Genomic DNA, 18,428 nt, shown 5'->3' with positions numbered 1-18,428 from the left:
AGGGCAAGCTGTATTCCTGGAGTTCCCAGTCAGAATTTGGCATCATTATTTCCCAACCAGAGACCATCTTACTAGGTTGCTAGAGTCCTCAGTATTCTCGGCTCTGTTGTTTAAGCAGCATTATGCCTTAAATAAACTTTAAGGGGCTAGCCTGGGAAGCTAACCATCCTTTACAACATTATTTCCATGGGAAAATATGCTCCAAATTCCACATCGCCAATTCATATCAGAGCTTTCAGGATGAAACCATTTTCAGTTTGGAGACTTGCAGTCCTTTCCCCTTTATTCACTAACTAGAGGACTGGTGCATGAAATTCGTGCCTGGGTAGGGTCTCTAGGCCTGGCTGGAGATCAGGGTTGATCGGGGCTGGGCTGGTTGGGGCCCAAAGGCCCCGGTGGGGTCGAGAGAGGAGGCGATGGTCACCCCAGGCGTGGAAGAAATGGACGCTGGTGCTGATGCCACCATCATCGGTGTCCCACGACTGCCCTCCCCCCCCCCCCTCCCAATCAGGGCCTACAGCCAGGGGGAAGGATGGGGCATGGGAGGTTGGCCGTTGGCCCAGGGGATGGAGCCATCTCTTGGCCCCCCTGGGAAAGGGGCCACATTCGCTGCCACCCACCCCCAGTTCCCTGTCCCAGCCCAGGGCCTGGCCTCAACTGGGTGATCGAGGCCTGCCTGTGGGGGGCAGGGGGGGAGGGACTGCAGGAGGATGGCTGGCCAGGGGAGGTTGGCTATGGGAGTGCACTGACCACCAGGGGGTAGCTCCTGTGTTGTGTCTGCCTCCTGGTGGTCAGTGGGCATCATAGCGACCAGTCGTTCTAGTTTTTCTGGTCGTTCGGTCCTAATGGTCACTTAGGCTTTTATAGGTTATTTCAAGAATTCCCTCTTAGTTTGTAATAGATTGCAGACTTGTGAACAAATCCTTTAGCTTATGTTTCATTTGTTAATCCAGCACAGTCACTAGGTTTTCAAAACTGGAAGGATCTTAGAGATGGGTACCAATAATTTTTAAATGAACATTACTTCCCATTAATTGAGCTGCTAGAGTTGCCCAGGGATTGAGAAGTTATGCTGGTGATTTATGTCTTTCCAGCACTCCTCTTACTCTCACCATGATAATTAATTTTCTGGGTCAACTTAACTGGGCTAAAGGTGCCCAGGTAACTGGGTGTGTCTGTGAGGATGTTTCAGGAAGAGATAGCATTTGATTCAGTAGACTGAGTAAAGAGATCTTCCCTCACAAACTTGAGTCAGGATCATCCAAGCTGTTGAGGGCCCCGATGGAACAAAAAGGCAGAGGAAGGTTGAATTCTCTCTCTCTCTCAGTTTGAACTGGGGCACTCATCTTCTCCTGCCCTCAGATATTGGAGTTCCTGGTTCTTGAGCCTTGGGCTACTAGGCCTTATATTGCTTCCCCCCTCCAATTAGTTCTCAAGCCTTTGGCCTTAGACTGGGAATTGTCTCATCAGCCCCACTGGTTCTCAGGCCTTCCGACCCAAATTAAATTATACCACTGGCTTTCTTGGTTCTCCTGCTTGCACATGGCATATCTCAGTCTCCATAATTACATAAACCAATTCTCATAATATCTATCATCTATCTATCTATCTATCTATCTATCTATCTATCTATCTATCTATCATCTATCACCTATTGGTTCTGATTAATTCTTTCACTTTCCCCAATTGTTGGGAAAGGCTTTATGGAAACAATTCCTTATTTAAGGCTGTGCACACATTTCCCCAACATATCTACAAATCCATTGAGGTCAGGGCTAAGTCTTGTAGTCTTGAAGCTCCCCTAGCACTTGGGACATGACCATCTAGAAAGTACTTAGTAAATACTTGGAAACCTTCTGAGGCAGTGGGAAGACTACTGCTCTAGGTGTGATGAAAGCTGGGAGCTGGTCTCGGTTAGCTGTGTGAGTTTAGAGAAGTTGCAAAACCAAGGAATGGACAAGCTGATCTCAGAGGACTTTTCCATATCTGACAAGTAAACACTGAACTGAGAAGTACACAGCGTGTCTATGGGCAGATTTCAATCTGTTTGATAAGAGACTTCTAGGTCAGGGAAGATGTAGCACATTGTTGACTTCGGTTAGATTTGTTTGCTGTTTCAGTAACTTAGGAGGTGGGTGGAAAAGAATCTTTTTTGATCTTCCAGACCTGGAGCAGTGATCTTTGACCTCTTCTGGGTCAAGAAAACTTTGTGAATCAGACAAAGACTATGCATGGTCTTTGTGTATGAATATGGGGTTCTTGAGGCCCCATAAAGACCACCATAAAACTTCTAGGGGTCCATTCATGTAATACTAAAATTGTCTGGCTAAAATTCAAATCAAGTTCATTATTTGGCCAAAGATGGTTAAAAACAGCATAAGAACAAAAGTTTTTGCATCTCCTCTCAAAAACCTTCAAGACCTAAGGTCCTCTCTTGCTCTTGCAGACAAGTTGTTCCAGGAACTAGAGAGGTCAAGAAATCATGTCTTTTCTCTAGTTTTTAAGCAGTTAAGCTCCAGGGACTTTCAGTTCAGTGCCCCAGCAGAGGTTAGAGGATCTATCCAGCACTAAGGGAAGTCCCCAGGTTTCCTCTATTATTTGAGAAATTTGGCTCCTGCTCTTGACCTTGGCCTCAGTATCCTCATTTGGTCCAATCACCCTTTAAGTTCTTTTCAAACTCCAGCATCTTGCTATCCGTGAGTCCTTGATGCCTGTGTGACACTGAGACAACCTCTACGAAGTCATGATTCTGGATTCTAATGTGGGTCTACTGCTGTCACTGAGGAAATTTCTGTGCACAGGGAAAGTTTGTAGAGCAATCTGCCCGAGAAGCATTTGGTTTACTAGAGGCCTTTAAGGGGAGGGCAGAGAACAGTCTTGGGGCTTTTCTGCTCTGCTCTAAGAGGAAACTTCTTAAGAGCCACCTGAGAAGGCAGATGTCCACTGGGCACATATATGCATCTAAATGAAACCCTTGTCCAGGGGACCAGGAAAGGCAGGCCAGCATCAGGGGTTTAGCTGCGCCTTGAAGAAAAAGAAATCTCTTCTCCAGTCTCGGCCATTCTCCCACTTCCATGACTCACCTCCTCTCCGTCCAGAAAGTCTTGTACAGACATTAGTTTATGGGTCCTGCCCAGAGGTCTTTAAGTGAACAGTGCTCCCCTGTCCTTCAGCCAGCCAGACAAGCTCAATGTCAGGCCCCAGGGAGGAAGCTAATGACTTGTAGTTACTTTGCTATTGTTTCCCGAAAACAATTTGACTTCCTTTCAGATTAGCCTCAGAATTCCTTCTTTACAAGTCAAGGTCCTGGAGCCAAGGAAGGGCTGAGCTCACCAGCTCAGTAGCACAATGCTACAGGGCAAGATCTCCTTTCTGTAGCAAGTACAGAGGCCCCTTGGGGGTGGGGGGCAGGGAACTCTGGAGAAGGACGGGACCTCTGTGCCTCTGCTTCTCTCCTGAGAGCTCACCTCCACCCCCCAAAAATGTAAAGGTAATGAAGGTGTTTGGTGTCCCAAGAACAAATTTGTGAAGAGGGTGTTATTGTGACCATGTGACAGACAAGGGTGTTGAGCTCAGCGGTTTGCCTGACATCACACAACCAAGGAACAGGACTGAGATTCTGTCTCCAGTTTCCTGACTCTGAGTTGCAATCCTTTTTTATGAACTCTTTGGAAGAGGCCATGCAGATGCAAAGAGAAGTGATCGGTCCAGAGCTGTCAGAGTTTGGTCTATCATGTGAGGACTGAAAACTACATTTGAAATTCACTCGGTGTGGGGTTTAAGCAGCAGATCCCTGTTCCTTCTCTTCCTCTCCCCCACATACTCCAAAGCTGGGGTTGGATTGAATCTGGTGTTGGGGGAGCCATTTCTGAACCTCCCTCCTGCTGGAGAGGCACCATGGAGGTTCTCAGCCAAGTGGCCAGTCCCTCTGGCCATAAAGAAAGATCCCTACTGGGTTTTCCATTACGGAGGCATCTTGACTCCTTTTTTATGGCACCTGTGGGACTTATTTTTGGAGGGAAGTGGACCTTCTTACATTTTTGCTACTGTTGATCACCACTCTGCCCCCTACTCCACCACTACTATCACTTAGAATCAAAGCTGGTAACCCTCTAATCTCTCGTACCAGTTTGTACACGTGCCCACTTTAGCACTCATTACATTACATCCTACTGACTGGTGCACAGCCCATGGGTCTCATTCATCTTTGTATGCCCAGTTCTTGCACATGGCATGTCCTCAGTACACAGTCACCGAATTATTGGTTAGTGATTGAATGACTCTACAGAGCAGATGGTGTTCCTCAGACTCTGGGAGGAGGGTGCTGGAGGGAAGTGTGGGTTACCCTGGAAAAGCAGTTGTTATGTTCTCAGACACAAAGGGAAGGTGATATGTGACTGTTACTTGGGGTGTATGCAGTGCACAACCTGTATGGCCGTATATGGTGGCCTTGCTCAAAGGAGGCAATGAAGGCGGGCATAATAGTTACAGCTATAACAATGGTAACACCATGTTTCTACTGTAAAACTTCGAACTCTTTCCAAAGTACTTTCCCTTCTATAATTTGTCTTTGATCTTTAGAACAGATGTATGATTCGTTGCATGCTATATGTATGTATTTATCCATATCTATTTGTCAACTGCCTACCTAGATATACATGTTTTATATGTGTATTATATATATTTATTTAGCACTCACTATACGTCAAACAAATATATATATAATTCAATTTGATAACCAATCTATAAATTTGATAGTTACTGTCATTATCCTTTTATAAGTAAGCCAGAAGTGGTTGTAAGGGAGAAAAAAAATTTTTCCCCTACCCTGTAGGTTCATTACTTAGGAGCATGCAAATTAAATTGACAAAGAGAGATCAATGGGAGAAAAGGAGGCTTATTTGTATGCATAGAGAGCTAACAAAAGTATTAGCTTATTAAATGATTAAAATTAGAGGCTTTTAAATTGAACTTAGTAGGGGGGAAAAAGGAAAGAAAGAAGAGGCTTCTATGGGAGGAACAACTAGGTTTTTTAGGAAAGACAAGTAAGTTTGAGAAGAACCAATGGGAGACAAGAGAATGTGTGATACCTTCTTCATGGCCGTGCGGCTCCCTCAGCGAGGGGGTTTATGGCAGCCTTCTTTCCCAGTGGCCGCTGCTTTTAGTCAGATAAAATCCAAGAAGGTTTCTTTCTACATTTGATGAACCCCAAATATCTTCAACTTAAAATAATCGTCATACCAACTCTGAGTTTCCAAATGAGTCCCAGATGGCAGAAGTCCCCAGACAGCTGCGGGGTGGAGGAGTCAAGACCTGAACGCAGACACTCTTACCCACAGGGCTATTAGCCTCCAGCCCCATCCATTCAGACTTGTATATTTAGCTGACTGTGATACTAATCTTGAAAACATAGTCTTAATCTCCTAAATGTCTCTAACCCTCTGTAATAGCTTGACACCAGCAGTTAAAGTTGAATCTAGATACCAATTTGGGAGGAGATGTAAAAACCTTTGTTCTTGAATTAGGGTTTGACTGCCATTGGTTAAATTATCAAGACAGGCATGGGTACTGACCCTCTAGTTTACATGCAAGGAAATGCCTTTATTCTGGAGTGATTTACCTGAGGGCACCTGAGTTAATAGCATTTTTGAAAGAGTTTCTTGACCTTGTATTTTATGATTTTTGCCACTGGAACCATAACCTTAGACTTGACTGAAAACAGCTTTCAAAATAAAGGAGAAGCAAGCTCTTTTGTGAGGTAGGAAGGTGAACGGTAGATCAAGGATTCGTTAGAGGAGAATGAGGTGTGCTCCAGGTATGCACTGCAAAGCCTAGACGTTGCTTATAATCGAACCACAGTATCAGATGACACTCCGAGTTCTTGCTTTCAAGCACGTCCCTTCAGATCTAGAGGGCAAATACCATACCAGCATCGTAACGGGACAACCGAGGGGTCCGAGCTGCCTGTCACTACTTGAGTCAATTCAGCAGAGACAGGGTTGAATCATCTATGAGTGTTTATTCCAATACTGCCGGCAGCATGGGAGGGCAGCAGTCAACCACAAACATCTGCGCTGCCCCCCACCATAAGCCAGCTGCTTATATTGGGTAGAAGGACAAAGATGACCTGGAGAAGTAGGAATTACAGGCATGGGGAAGTTGGCACGGGATAATCATGACAGGTGACAAGTCAGGAGGGTGGGTGCCCCTGGGCACCCCAGGACCAGATTGCAGGTAATAGGGGCTGGGAGTGTAAAGAGCAAGTGCCTCCAGGACTAGATTGCTTCAGCCAGGAGGTTGTCAATCTTTCCATGATGATAGGCAGTTCTTGGGAAAGGAGGATGGACTGCATTCCAAGGTTAGCTCCCATTTCCCTCCCAGCCAGGTTAGAATGTGCCTTCTTTAATCAGAACAAAACAATCATGGCTAACAGAGCATGATTCATATTTCCTATTTTACTTCTTATAACTAATAGCTAGTCCTCGATCGTATATTTCTGCCCCTAACAACGTCACCAGGGAAAGGTCCGAACTTCTGTGTTAGGATGAAGCCCCTGCACCTGGGACCGCAGAGCTACAGTGAGGCTGCACCCATCAGCTGCCTGCATGCCCGGCCTTCAGTGGGAAGGATTCGGGTTTGCCCAACACTGGGTTCCTTCCCCTCCTTGCCTCACATCCACGGAGGCCACTGACTCAAGCCAACCACAGACAGTTCTTGAGTTTGGGTTCCCAAAAGGTCACATCGGCCTTACACCCAAACAGAGGTATGGATGTGACTTTAACCTTTTCTTTGGGATTAAAGCTTGAGATGTATTGGGAGTAGATTCATAGGCCAAAGCACCAGAGACAAGGAAGTCTGTATTTCTTTTGTTTTCTGCTCTTGGAACAGGGTTTCCTCGCCTACTTTAGCCACTCTTTGGAAAGTAAAAGTCTTAAAGGGAACCACCTACTTATGTCTGCATAAATACGCGTGACCTCAGCCCACTAACCATGGCTCCAATTACCAGTTAAGTCCTCCCAGGAGGCACAGGGAACTCATTGCTCTTGCAATTAGATGCTTACAGAACTTATTTGCATGTGTTATCATTGTAGGCTCTGAGGGAGAAGGCTCTTTAAACATCTGGACCACAGTATCTTGGGAAGGATACTCATAGATTCATTGGACAGAAGAGACATTGGAAGGTCTTCTCATTTGCCCTCTTGCCTCTAAGGAGAAGCAAAAGGAGCAATTTCCAAAATGCCACCTTTAAAAGGCTTTAGAAAAGGTGATTGTGGGCAGGAGTCCGTTGTTCTTGCACCATCTGCAGCTCTATCTGCTCCCCCCTGGGGGCCTTGTTCTCTCCTCTCTGACCAGGCCAGTGTGTTTCATGAGAATTTCCTCCACAGCCCTGGGGGGAAAGCGCCTGATGTTTTGGCATCAGGCAGACCTGTTTTTGACTTCCTGGTTTCGGGCAAGTTACTAAATTCCTCTGAGTCTGAATTTGCTTTTCTCTAAAATGGGAATACTACCACAGTATCTGTCTGACAGTGTTGTGACGTGAAAACGCCTGGTACCTAGGAGTCCTTCGATAAATGTGCCTTTCCCCATCATTGTAGCATAACAAAGAGATGACTCTGTCTGAACCTGTTTCCCAAATGATTTTTTCCTCACATAATTAAACACTATTATATCATTACTAGAGGCCCGGTGCACGAATTTGTGCACTGGTGGGGTCTGGCCAGCCCACCCCGATCAGGGCCGATTGGGCCAGGCTGGCTTGGGGGAGGGGACATGGGAGGTTGGCCAGCCATCCTGCCCCTGATGGGGGTGGGGAGCTGATTTGGGGCGGGACCGGCTGGGGGCAGGGCCGTGGGCAGTTGGCAGGCAGGCCCTGCCCCCTGGTCAAACTCCGGTTGAACGGACACTTTGCATATTAGCCTTTTATTATATAGGATGCATTGAGGACAAATCCATATAGAATATGGCCATTTATAGTCATTGTTTTGTATAATGAGCTCTTTTCTGCAACCAGAATGTCAGCTCCTTGTGGACAAGGGATGGCCCTTGTCTCCCCCTGAGGACAGGCTGGACCCATAGGAGTGGCCCATGACTCCTGGTCCAGGAGACCTGAGGGATGGTTCACATCCTCTTCAGGAGGTCAGCTTCCTGTTTCCCATCTCCAAGTGAAATACTGTGAAGAGTGCCTGGCACAAAACCTGGCACAGAATACACGTTGAAGAAAGTCTATTTTGTCGTCCCATTTCTATAGCCTTTCCCTGCCGGTGCTATTTACCAATTCTTTGACCAGATGTTGGCATCCTCTCTAATCCTCTGAGTTCTGCATGTTTTTTAATGTGTGGAACACAGACCTCAGCACCTCTTTCTAAGACCCTTTATTAAGCTGGACGTGAGGATAAAGGGGAGGACGTGGTAGACCCTCAGTTTCTACCCTTGGCCCTTGTCCTACCCTCCTTTTTGGGGCATCGGCATCTGCTTATGGTGTCCTTCTGAGACATGCGGTGACTGCCAGATTCAGCCCTTTTTTAAAAATTGATCTTAAAGGATGGAGAGAGAGAGAGAGAGAGAGAGAGAGAGAGAGAGAGAGAGAGAGAGAGAGAAATCGATGTAAGAGAGATACACCAATCAGTTGCCTCCCGCATGTGCCCTATCTGGGAATCAAACCGGAGTCCTTCCAGTGCGTTAGATGGCACTCCAACCAACTGAGTCACACCAGCCAGGGCAGATTCAGTCCCTTTATTATTATTATTATTATTATTATTATTATTATTATTATTATATATTTTTAAATCCTCACCTGAGGACATTTTTTTCCATTGATTTCTAGAGAGAGTGGAAGGGAGGGAGGGGGAAGAGAGATAGAGAGAGAAACATCGACGTGAGAGATACATAGATTGGTTGCCTCCTGCATGAGCCCCTACTGGGGCTGGGGAACCTGCAACCCAGGTACCTGCCCTTGAACCTTCAATCCTTTGGACCAAGGGCTGATGCTCTAACCATTGAGCAAACAGGCCAGGGCAGATCCAGTCCCTTTAGACAATCACCTTATACGCAAGCCCAAATAACATTTTCCTTGATTTCGTCAGTCTTTACCGGAGCCTGGGAGGGAACCAGGTGAGGAATACACCAGACTGCCGGAGGCCCTGCCAAAGCAGCTTAGCACCGGGCCATCAAAATACACTCTGCCATGTTTGCCATCCTGAGCGGAGGGCCTGGCCGCAGGCTGCGCGACTTGAGTTGGATGATTTGAGCTCGAGATCTTTGTCTTTTCCCGCTTCGATCCTGACTTCCTGCACCCCCGCCAGTTTCTTCGCTGCTTTACCTCCACCTGCCAGCGGAGAGCAGTTACCTCCCGTGCCCTGTGCTCTCTCGGGGACCAGGGGTGTGCCTGCATTTCGGCAATGGCTTCCTTCTGGGTGTTCAGAGGGAAATGGCACTCTTCCTTCACCCCGGCCCTGCCCCCAGCTGGACTCTCCTTTGGCAGCCAACGAGCTAGGAATGACTGCTCCGTGAAACCTTCCCCACTCTCAGCTGAGCCTCACGGGCTCTGTAACTGGCCAGAGACAATAGGGTGTGTCCAGGAACCTCGGCATTTGTTGAGTGGCTGGGAGTAAGAACAGAGGCTTCGTGTCGGGGCAATCTCTATTTTGGAGAAGGAACTAGTGTCACCAGGGCTTTCTATGGTTTCACATGAGAATTCGACCTCAGGAGTTTGGTCCAGCCAGGGGAGATACAGGCAGGAGGAAACAGACATTGTATTGTATTGTATTGTATTGTATTGTATTGTATTGTATTGTATTGTATTGTATTGTACTGCATTGTACTGTGCTGTATTGTATCATATTTTGCAGTCGCATCCATAGCACTTACCATATATCACACGGTGTTCTAAGTCCTTCACACGTATTCATTAGTCCTCATGATAGCCCTGGAGACAGTTACTATTACCCCCAATTTACAGCTGAGGATACTGAGATGCATGGAGTTTACTTGCCCAGCATCACAGCTGGTGGGGGGAGAGCCAGGATTCAGGCCTGAGCGAGGCCCAGACTCTGCTCTGGTGCTGCCTAAGGAAGCGAGAATCCTGGGCCTGGTTTCAGCAGGGCTGTCGCTTCTCTGGACACAGGACATTTGGCCCATTCTTCCCCCTCCTGAGAACCTAAGCGTACCCACGTATGGAAGATAAATGGTTTTGCAAAATGTTGGGATGTTTGCGAGTGGTGCTCTGAAATGAAGGCGATCATGTGGAACAAAGAGATGGGTGTGAGGTCTGACCCTGCCTCTGCCACTCGCTTTACTGTGCGTGACATGAAGTGGATTTGAGCCTTTGGGCCTCCGTTTCCCTGGCTGTTCCAGATCATCTCTGGGGGTTTCGTCTAGCTCTCGCCACCAGTGGGCTCTTGGTCGTTGGTTATCTGGTTTCTGTCCGCTCGCCGTAATCCCTGCTGTTGGTAGTTATCACACCGCAGCGGAGCCTGGCTATGTGCTCAGTCGAGGAGTTGAGGAAAGGAGTTGACAATGAGGAGTTGCCTTGCAATTTCTGAATTTGCTCACCAGTGACAGGGATCTAACAAGAAACAGACAGAATTACTTCCATCGGATCAATTCCAGCTGGGAGATCTGTACGCTTTTTGTGGAAAGAGCGAAGAGGTGAATTTTGGCTTTGCCTGAAACTTTTAATCCTGACTCTATCATTACTGAGTCATGTGATTAACCATGATTATGTGATTTGATTTCTCCAAACCTCTGTTTCCTCAAATGTGGGATGCAGAAATGCCTGTCTACCTTACAGCATTGGAAATGGAATGATTATATGAAAATGTAGAATGTATATATCAGATGGCACCGCCTCGCCCAGTGCCTGGCACATGGCAGGTGCTCCCGTCTCAGCAAAGGAGGCGAGGAGAGTGTGGGATGCCCCTCCTCGCCCTGGGAGCTGGCCGGGAGCCTGGCGTCCACTCTGGGTGCCGGTGGCTGTGATTCGTGAGAGCGGGCTTCCCTGCCAGCTGGTGCTCAGCTCGCTGGTGTGGGCACAGTAAGAGTCCCCAGAAGACCTTTTCAGAATCGAGGGCCCTTTTATCTGAGCAGGAAAAGGATGAGGAGGGACTCTGGGCAGTGCCAGCTTTCCCGCTCTGGCCGGAGGTGGCTGAGGAGGCAGTAGAGGGTGGGCAGGCAAAGCCCAGGCTGCACACCACCATCCGCCTGGGTGGGGGGGGTGGGAGGGGGGAGACAGGGGCGACTGCGAGGGCTGAGGCCAGGATGGCAGCAGGAGGGCAGCGGGCAGGAGGAGGGCTCTGCCTCCTTCAGGGGAGAACTCGGCTAGGAGAGGCTGCAAGGAGGTGGAGGAGAGAAAACTTTTTAAGTGAGCAAAGATTCTAAGAGCACAAAAGAGAAAGGGAGGGAGGGACCCGGGGGAAGGGGGTGGAGAGAGAAAGAGTAGGAAGCAGGGGGAGGAGGGCGGGTGACAGATAGGATTCAAAAGAGGGTGGAAGAAGGACAAGTGACAGGCTGGAGAGCCGGGAGCAGTGGGCGGTCGGAAGAGAGGGCCAGAGGACTGGCAGCGGGAATCCCGGAGAGGAGAGGAAGGTAAGGGGGCACTTGCATTTTCAGAGGTGAAACCACCAGCTGATGGGAAGGAGGCAGGAGAGAGAGCCTGGGGCCCAGGCTGGATAACAGCAAAGCTCTCTCTCTGTGCCCGTGGGCTCATCCCCCTCCCTGCAGTCTTCCCTGAGATGCTGAGGTCGGATGTGCTGAGGAGGGTGCTTTCCGAGGCCGAGAGGAATGACTTACTTGGTCTGCAAGGAGCTGTGGGAAGGCGAGTGGGGGCTCGGAGGAGGTAGTCCGCCCCTTGAGGGGTGGCAGGGCTCCCAGGGCAACGTGAAAGGGGTCCACTGTCCATCTCCCAGCACTTTGTTGAGATGGACTTGGCCCTTTAAAAAACCTCCTTGTTTTCGGTGCGTCCTCTAGGCGTGGAATCTTTTTGGAAATGCTCTCTGCAACATCGAGGAGAGTGTTTTGGTTTTCCCCTAAGGCATGTTGAAGGGTTTAAAAATATTCCTGCTCCGTTTCCTGCGAGGACCATGCCCCACTGCGCCTGGGGGCGATCTGGCCTGTCGCTCCTGTCCCAGGACAGAGGAGAAGCGGGAGAGGCACCCGCAGGAGGCACCTACCCTCCGGGTGCAGACACGGGCGAGGGCCTCTGGGCTGAAGGGTCTGTCGGCTCCTGACCTTTCTTCTGAACAGCTGGCGAAAGACCCGGCCTTGGTGGCCGGGAGACCTGGGTTCTGGCGTTCTGTGTGTCTGTCCAACTCGGGCACTTCTGGACACTCCCCTCGGGGCCTCAGTTTACCCACCTGTAACCAGAGGGGTGTGAAGGAGCGGGATCCCTCGGTTCCGCTCAGCAGTAATGTCGTACAAGGGCACAATTCCTTAGGCGCCAGGACAACCCAGAGTAACGGAGAGCCTTTGTCCTGACTGCACCCAGCTCAGTTCGTCCCGTCTCCCCCTCCCAGGGCCTCACGGGGGAGGGCTCTGGGGTCTTGCTCTCAGCATCTCAGGTGGCTGTTTCCTGAGGCTCGGGCCCAGGGCCTGAGAGAAGGAGGAGCACTGGAAGGGGAGTCGGGAGACCAGGGAGAAACGCAGCGAAATGAACAGAAGAGACCAAGGCCAGGCTTCGGGTTGTGGCACTGCTGTTTGCTGGGGAGGCGGCCGGTGGCTGGGGACTCAGCTGGCTTTCAGAGGCGCCCAGCCGGACTCCATCCCAGCGGCCACGCAGTCTCCATCTCCTCTGCCCTGCTCACAGCTCAGCCCCTGACTCACTGCTCCCAGGGGACAGCTCTGAACTCTGCACCTTCCTGCAGGTCCCCGGGCGGGCGGCAGCGCGCACTGGCCTGCCCTCCTCCTGTCCCTCCAAGCTGTTTCCTTCCCGGCAGCTGCCAAAGAGCAGCCCCTGTGGCCACAGCGAGCATAGCAGAGTGCCCGGAGGCGGTTCTCTGGCTCCAACCACCCCTTGCCCCCTGCACATGCAGCTCAGAGACCTCGGCGGTAGCATCACTGTGGTGCCCGCTTGGCCATGGCCTGGAACCCCAGCAGTGTTCTTGCCCGGCTCCCAAACAGGTCTCCATGCTTGTCTCCTCGCTGCCTCCCCCTCCGCCCCTCCTGGTGCTGGGCCGTTCGCACTCCAAGAGGTTTCTTAGGTCGCCTGTCTAGCTCTTCTCTGACAAATAAGGGAACATGAGGCCTGGGAAAGGGAAGCACCTTGCTGGGGATGGCACAGGGGGCCGGGCCGCTCAGCTGGGCGAACACCCGGTCTGCTCCGCTCACTCGCACCAGGCCCTCTGCCTCCGTCCTGGGCTGTGGTTTCTGAGCCGCTGTCTTCCCCAGCCTCCTGCTTCTTCCTTAGCATCTCTACAGTCTATTGGAAAGAGTGACACCCACTGCTCACCGCTTCTTCATCATTAACACTGACTGCGGGGAGGGGCGGCACAGTGGGAAATCCTGGGCTCTCGCAGCCAGCAGGCTGCCACTGGGCAGCCTGGCCTCGTGGGTTCTGGCTGACCCCACCTCTGGACCCAACCAGTTCAAGCTGGACAGGGAACCTGTGTGTTGGATCAGCCAGGACAGGGCCTGGAAGACCTGCAGGCCGCAGGGCCGGTGAGGCCCGGGCCCAGGCTCTGCCCTCTGACCCCAGGACGACCTCCGCCACCAGGGATCCCCGCAGCTCTCTGTGCGAACTGGCCCCATCTTAGGCTTGAGGACCGAGCAGAGCGGAAGGGAGAGACGCGCATTTCCCAGGAGAGCTGCAGGTGTCCTGGAAGGGAAGCCGACTCCCTCTCTGCAGTCACAGCTGCTGGCTCCTGGCAAAGGACAGCTGGGCGCCACTTGGTGGGTCAGTTATTTCCGACCTATTATCAAATGGCGGGGAGAAAATCCAGCCTCAACCGTCCACTCACCCTCGTGAAGAAAGGGAGTCGGGGGGCTCAGACTCAGGTATTGAAGTAGCACAGGGGGGCCTTGGAGCTCATGGGATTCAGGGGACGGGCAGGATGGAGAGCCTGGGCTCGAGTCATATTGGGTTAGACTTTCTGCCGTGTGACCTTGGGGGGCATTTAATGTCTGATCCTTAGTTTCTTCGTCTGCCGAAGAGTTAGTAAGTACCTTCCTTGTGAGGTTTAAGTAAAACAATGTATTGAATACGGCCCTCAGATCACTAAGTGCTCCATGAACAACAAACAAGGGGGGAACCCAGCTCGCCCGGTCCCCGGCCCACACGTCTTCACATCGCATTGCGCTTCACGCCAAGGCCTCTCTGCCGTGAAGGCTTGCTGTGCATGTCACTCACGGGCACGGCTTGGTCTTTATGACTGCGGGTTTTCTTTCTGAGGCTCCTGTTGCTGGCCTTTACGCTGGGAGTCAGAAAATCTGGCTTTGCCTCTTGGCTTGGCCGCTCACTTGCCATTCTCTGACACGTGGGCGAGGGACAAAGTGTCCGGCTATTTGAACTTACTGCTGGAAGGGCCTTCACAACCACCCAGCTCAACCGCTCGCTTTTACACCTGGGTGAACTGAGAAGGTAATGAGTCACAACGAAATGGGTGAAGCTGGAAAGAGCCTCTTCTAGGAGCCTCTGGTTCACAGAGGACTTCTAGATTTTCCATCAAAACTGGCATCTTCCAGATATAGAGCTTCCCGAGAGGGCAGATGTGGTTGGGGGGCAGGCTGCCCTTCTCCTCAGCTCACAGGGTAGAAAACCTCTTATTTCTCCTCCACGTAGAACGAAGCCAGTTTCAAACCCACCCCCGTGGGCGTGCCCTCAGATTGGTGATTAGGTTCAAAGTGCTGCCGCTCCCAGGAGGAAGGACTGGCAGGAAGCTCACATTGTGTGGCAGGGAGTCCACCTCCAGGCCAAGGGCTGGGGTTCAAGGACAGTCAGGAGGCCGCTGCACCACTTACATGAGCGAGAGGGGCCTGATCTGAGCCGGCCCTGCACCTCCCTCTTTTCCACCCCTGCCTCCAGGGAGCCTCGTTTCTAGTGAAATAACCAATGCACAGTTGAATTAATATCCTTCCCATTGCCGTGTTTCCCCTCCTCCGACACCTCCACTCGGTGCCGCATGGGGGCTTGCTGTGTCACTCTAAGTCAGCCGTTCTCAACCTGTGGGTCATGGTCCCTTTGGCGGTCGAATGACCCTTTCACAGGGGTCGCCTAAGACCATCCTGCATATCAGATATTTACATTACGATTCACAACAGTAGCAACATTACAGTTATGAAGTAGCAACGAAAATAATTTTATGGTTGGGTCACAACATGAGGAACTGTATTTAACCCCTAGAGTGCCGGGGAACGCAATCATGCTCCTCCTGTCTTTCACCAAAAGTGCCTGGAGCGCTATCAAAGCTTCGAAATGGCGTCCATTTCTAAGTCTGCTTTTATTAGTGATGATGATATTGCTAAATATATCAATGTAGTAAAGGTTTCCTTAAGTTTTTGAATATGTAACTTCATTTACTTGCGATTCATAATTTCTTTCCTAAACTGCTGTAAAATCAGCAAAAATGCCTTGGCAATTTTAGCATAGTTCCTAGGGTATTGGTTGGCACTCAAAGGGTTAAAGGGCCAGAAGGTTGAGAACCACTGCTCTAAGCAGCCTGCTGTCCTGTCAAGTTCTGCACCAAGTTGGCTAGTTGGCTCACACTGGAGAGAAGTTTTTACTGGAAATGTTAGGAAAGAAAAACAAGGAACTAGCATTACTGAGTAGCTTCTATGTGCCAGCTACTATTCTGGGCAATTGCTCGTCTCCACACATTGTTTACTATCCAGGCGTAAACATTCCCCTTTTCAGATGAGGAGGAAACGGAGAAGTTAAATGACTTGCCTAAGGTCATACAGCCCGAGAGCGATGGAAGCAGGATTAGAGACTTACCAGTCCGTGGGGATTATGCCCCCCCTCACCTAACTATTTCTGTTTCCTTTGTTCTTGCTATGACTTGACATCAATGGAACACCAGGCCTGCTGTTTAGCCAGCCGAGAACCTGGCAGTGGACACGGCCGCGGCCAAGAGCACTTAATGGCTAAAAAAGGAAATAACTTTCTATATGTGAATTCTGGCCAAATGGTGGCAGATGCTGAAGTCTGGGAATCCTGACCACTGTGGGCTGAGGGCCCTGATGTAATCATTAATTCTGGAGCAGCACAGGCAAGAGGTGGCCAGCCATGAAGCCGGAGGCTGGAAGGAAAAACCCTGGCCTCTTATGGGAAGTGGGAATAGCCCTGCCTGGGGAGTAAGAGACTGGGCTCTGGTCACAGGTTTGTCACCAGCTGTCCGTCCTGGAAGCTCTTTGATCTTCCTTCCCTTTTACAGACAGAGAAAATGTAGGCTTTGGTACCAGGCTCCAGTACCTTAGGCGGTATCTGCTGGTTGTGTGACTTTGTACAAGCGACTTAACCTCTGAGCCTCAGTTTTTCCATCTGTGAAATGGGATAATACTTCTTTCCTAGCAGGGCTACTGAAAGGGTTAGAAAGTAGAGTTGTACAGTGCTTCACATGTGAAAAGCACTTAACTTAGTGGCATCTGTCATTACTTAACTACCCTTGACCCTCATCTTCATCTTGTGTAAAAATAAGGGGTTGCATTTTTATTGATCCCTAGATTTCAGCTCTACGGCACTGTGAATCTATGACAAGATGGTGGCAATAATAAGGAAATGTAAGCATTTCATAAATATAATTTCCATTAGTAATTGTATAGCTTCTAATCCACCCCTCTGGGGACAATTAATAAAAACCTCTCAGTATTTAACTGTAATTGAATAGCTTTATTTGCCACCCCCTCCCACCCAGTCCTTATATTTTTTCTTCCAACATTTGAAGAAGAAAAAATACTTAACTTAGCATAATCCTCTTTCTCTACTTTGCCTGCTCCTTTCCACCTCCTTGGCCATGAAACAACTGTCTGCTAGGAGGGTGTCTCTGAGCAGGCCCCTCTGTTCTTGCCGGAATTAAATAGATTGAAAGAGGAGTTAATTATCTGCCATTGGCTAGAGTAGGAGGCAAACTGAAGTGATACTTGGTCTCAGCCATCTGTCTCTCCTTTTCTCTCATCTCCATCTCCCTCTCCCCTCCACGGTGCTCAAGGATCAGAGGCACAGGTCCCGATAGATTTCCCCGCACCACTTCCAAATCAACTGCCTATTCTGGCTGTGACCTCACAAACATCCCTGCGGCAGTACATCCTCGGAGGTAAAGTGGCTGGCCCTTGGTAAGGATTTTCAAGAAAGGAGCTTCAGGCGAGTTAGCTCGACTAGCACAGTTGTTAAGCAGGAGCGCTGTTGCTAGACTAGACAAGAGCTGGGTTTGGGGCCAACTCCCTGCTTAATAGCAGTGGGGTCTTGCTCAAGTCACCCTCTTGAGCCCTCTAAAAAGGGGACGGGTAGTCCTCATTTCCTCATGCTTTTGAGAGAATCCAATGAGGAAAACGTATATAAAGAAACTTGCAAGTGCCTAGTATGTAGAAAGGTCTCAATGCGTGTTAGCTTATTTTATTATTACTATTATTACCTAGATTCAAATTCTCTTTTGGGGTAGCTCTGGGTACACTAGGCAATGGAGCTGAGACTCTCCAAGGATAATGAAGATCCCTGAGGTAGCTGAGGACCAAGACCACCTTCTCATGTAATTCTCCCTGTACCTTCATTTCAGGGAGAAACTACTAGAATGAGGGGAAATCAGGAGAAGTACACTGATGACTAAAGTACAGAAGAGTTCTGAGATGACAGTTCTATTTGGCACTTCATCAAGCCACCTGTTATGTCTGACGTAGCCCAGCAGCTCCATAAACACGTTCTGAACTAAACGGCTCTGACGTGATGCTGTGTCTAAGGCACCCAGGAAGTGAGGTTCTCTGAGTCTATTTTACAACAGACTTTGTTGTCCTGCAGGAGATCAGGTTTGAGTGGAGAGAGAATACTCAGCCAGTAGAGCAAATAATTCACTTTGTAAAACTGAATTATTCTTTTCGTTAATCCCCCAGCACCCCACCCAGTGCTGGTCACATCAAGGGAGCGTCATAAATGTCGGCTTGATGGCATAACGCTGACTCCCAGGCCTTCCCTACCACTGAATGGCAGAGCCCTGTCTCAAATCACTCACTGCACGGGGTGAGCAGGAGACCTAAGAGCTGATGGGCTCTGTCCTTAGCGGGAAGATGGAGGGAAACTTTCTGGTCACACCGACGGGATCAAAAACTCTGGAATGAAGTCCTGGCGATGTCCCCATTAGTCTTCGTTTCTTTGAATAAGTCTTATCTTCTCTACATGTCTCCTCCTTTGCAAAAAAGAGGTAATAACCATCACTCCCCCTCCCCCAAAGTGGCTATGAGGAGTCCTCATTCAATAATAAAAATTGAGCCCGGCCGACATGGCTCAGTGG

General features: G+C 49.7%; 1 protein-coding gene across 4 annotated transcripts in view; it reads left to right on the top strand.

Annotated features, from left to right (window-relative positions):
- The window catches only part of GJA5 (gap junction protein alpha 5), a 47,332-nt gene that overhangs the window by 19,527 nt on the left and 9,377 nt on the right, over positions 1 to 18,428 (top strand). The window contains exon 1 of one of the 4 annotated variants that reach the window (XM_059673250.1): positions 11,485 to 11,583. The exons of 2 other annotated variants lie outside the window; for them this stretch is intronic. The gene's annotated coding sequence lies outside the window, so the exon portion shown is untranslated. Of the gene's footprint in view, positions 1 to 11,484; positions 11,584 to 18,428 lie in introns of those variants that run through there. One more of the 4 variants, XM_059673247.1, reaches the window with a different exon arrangement.

The sequence above is a fragment of the Myotis daubentonii genome, chromosome 18 (genome assembly GCF_963259705.1).
Source record: "Myotis daubentonii chromosome 18, mMyoDau2.1, whole genome shotgun sequence".
NCBI lineage: Eukaryota > Metazoa > Chordata > Mammalia > Chiroptera > Vespertilionidae > Myotis > Myotis daubentonii.
This window is presented reverse-complemented; position numbering and strand designations above follow the sequence as displayed.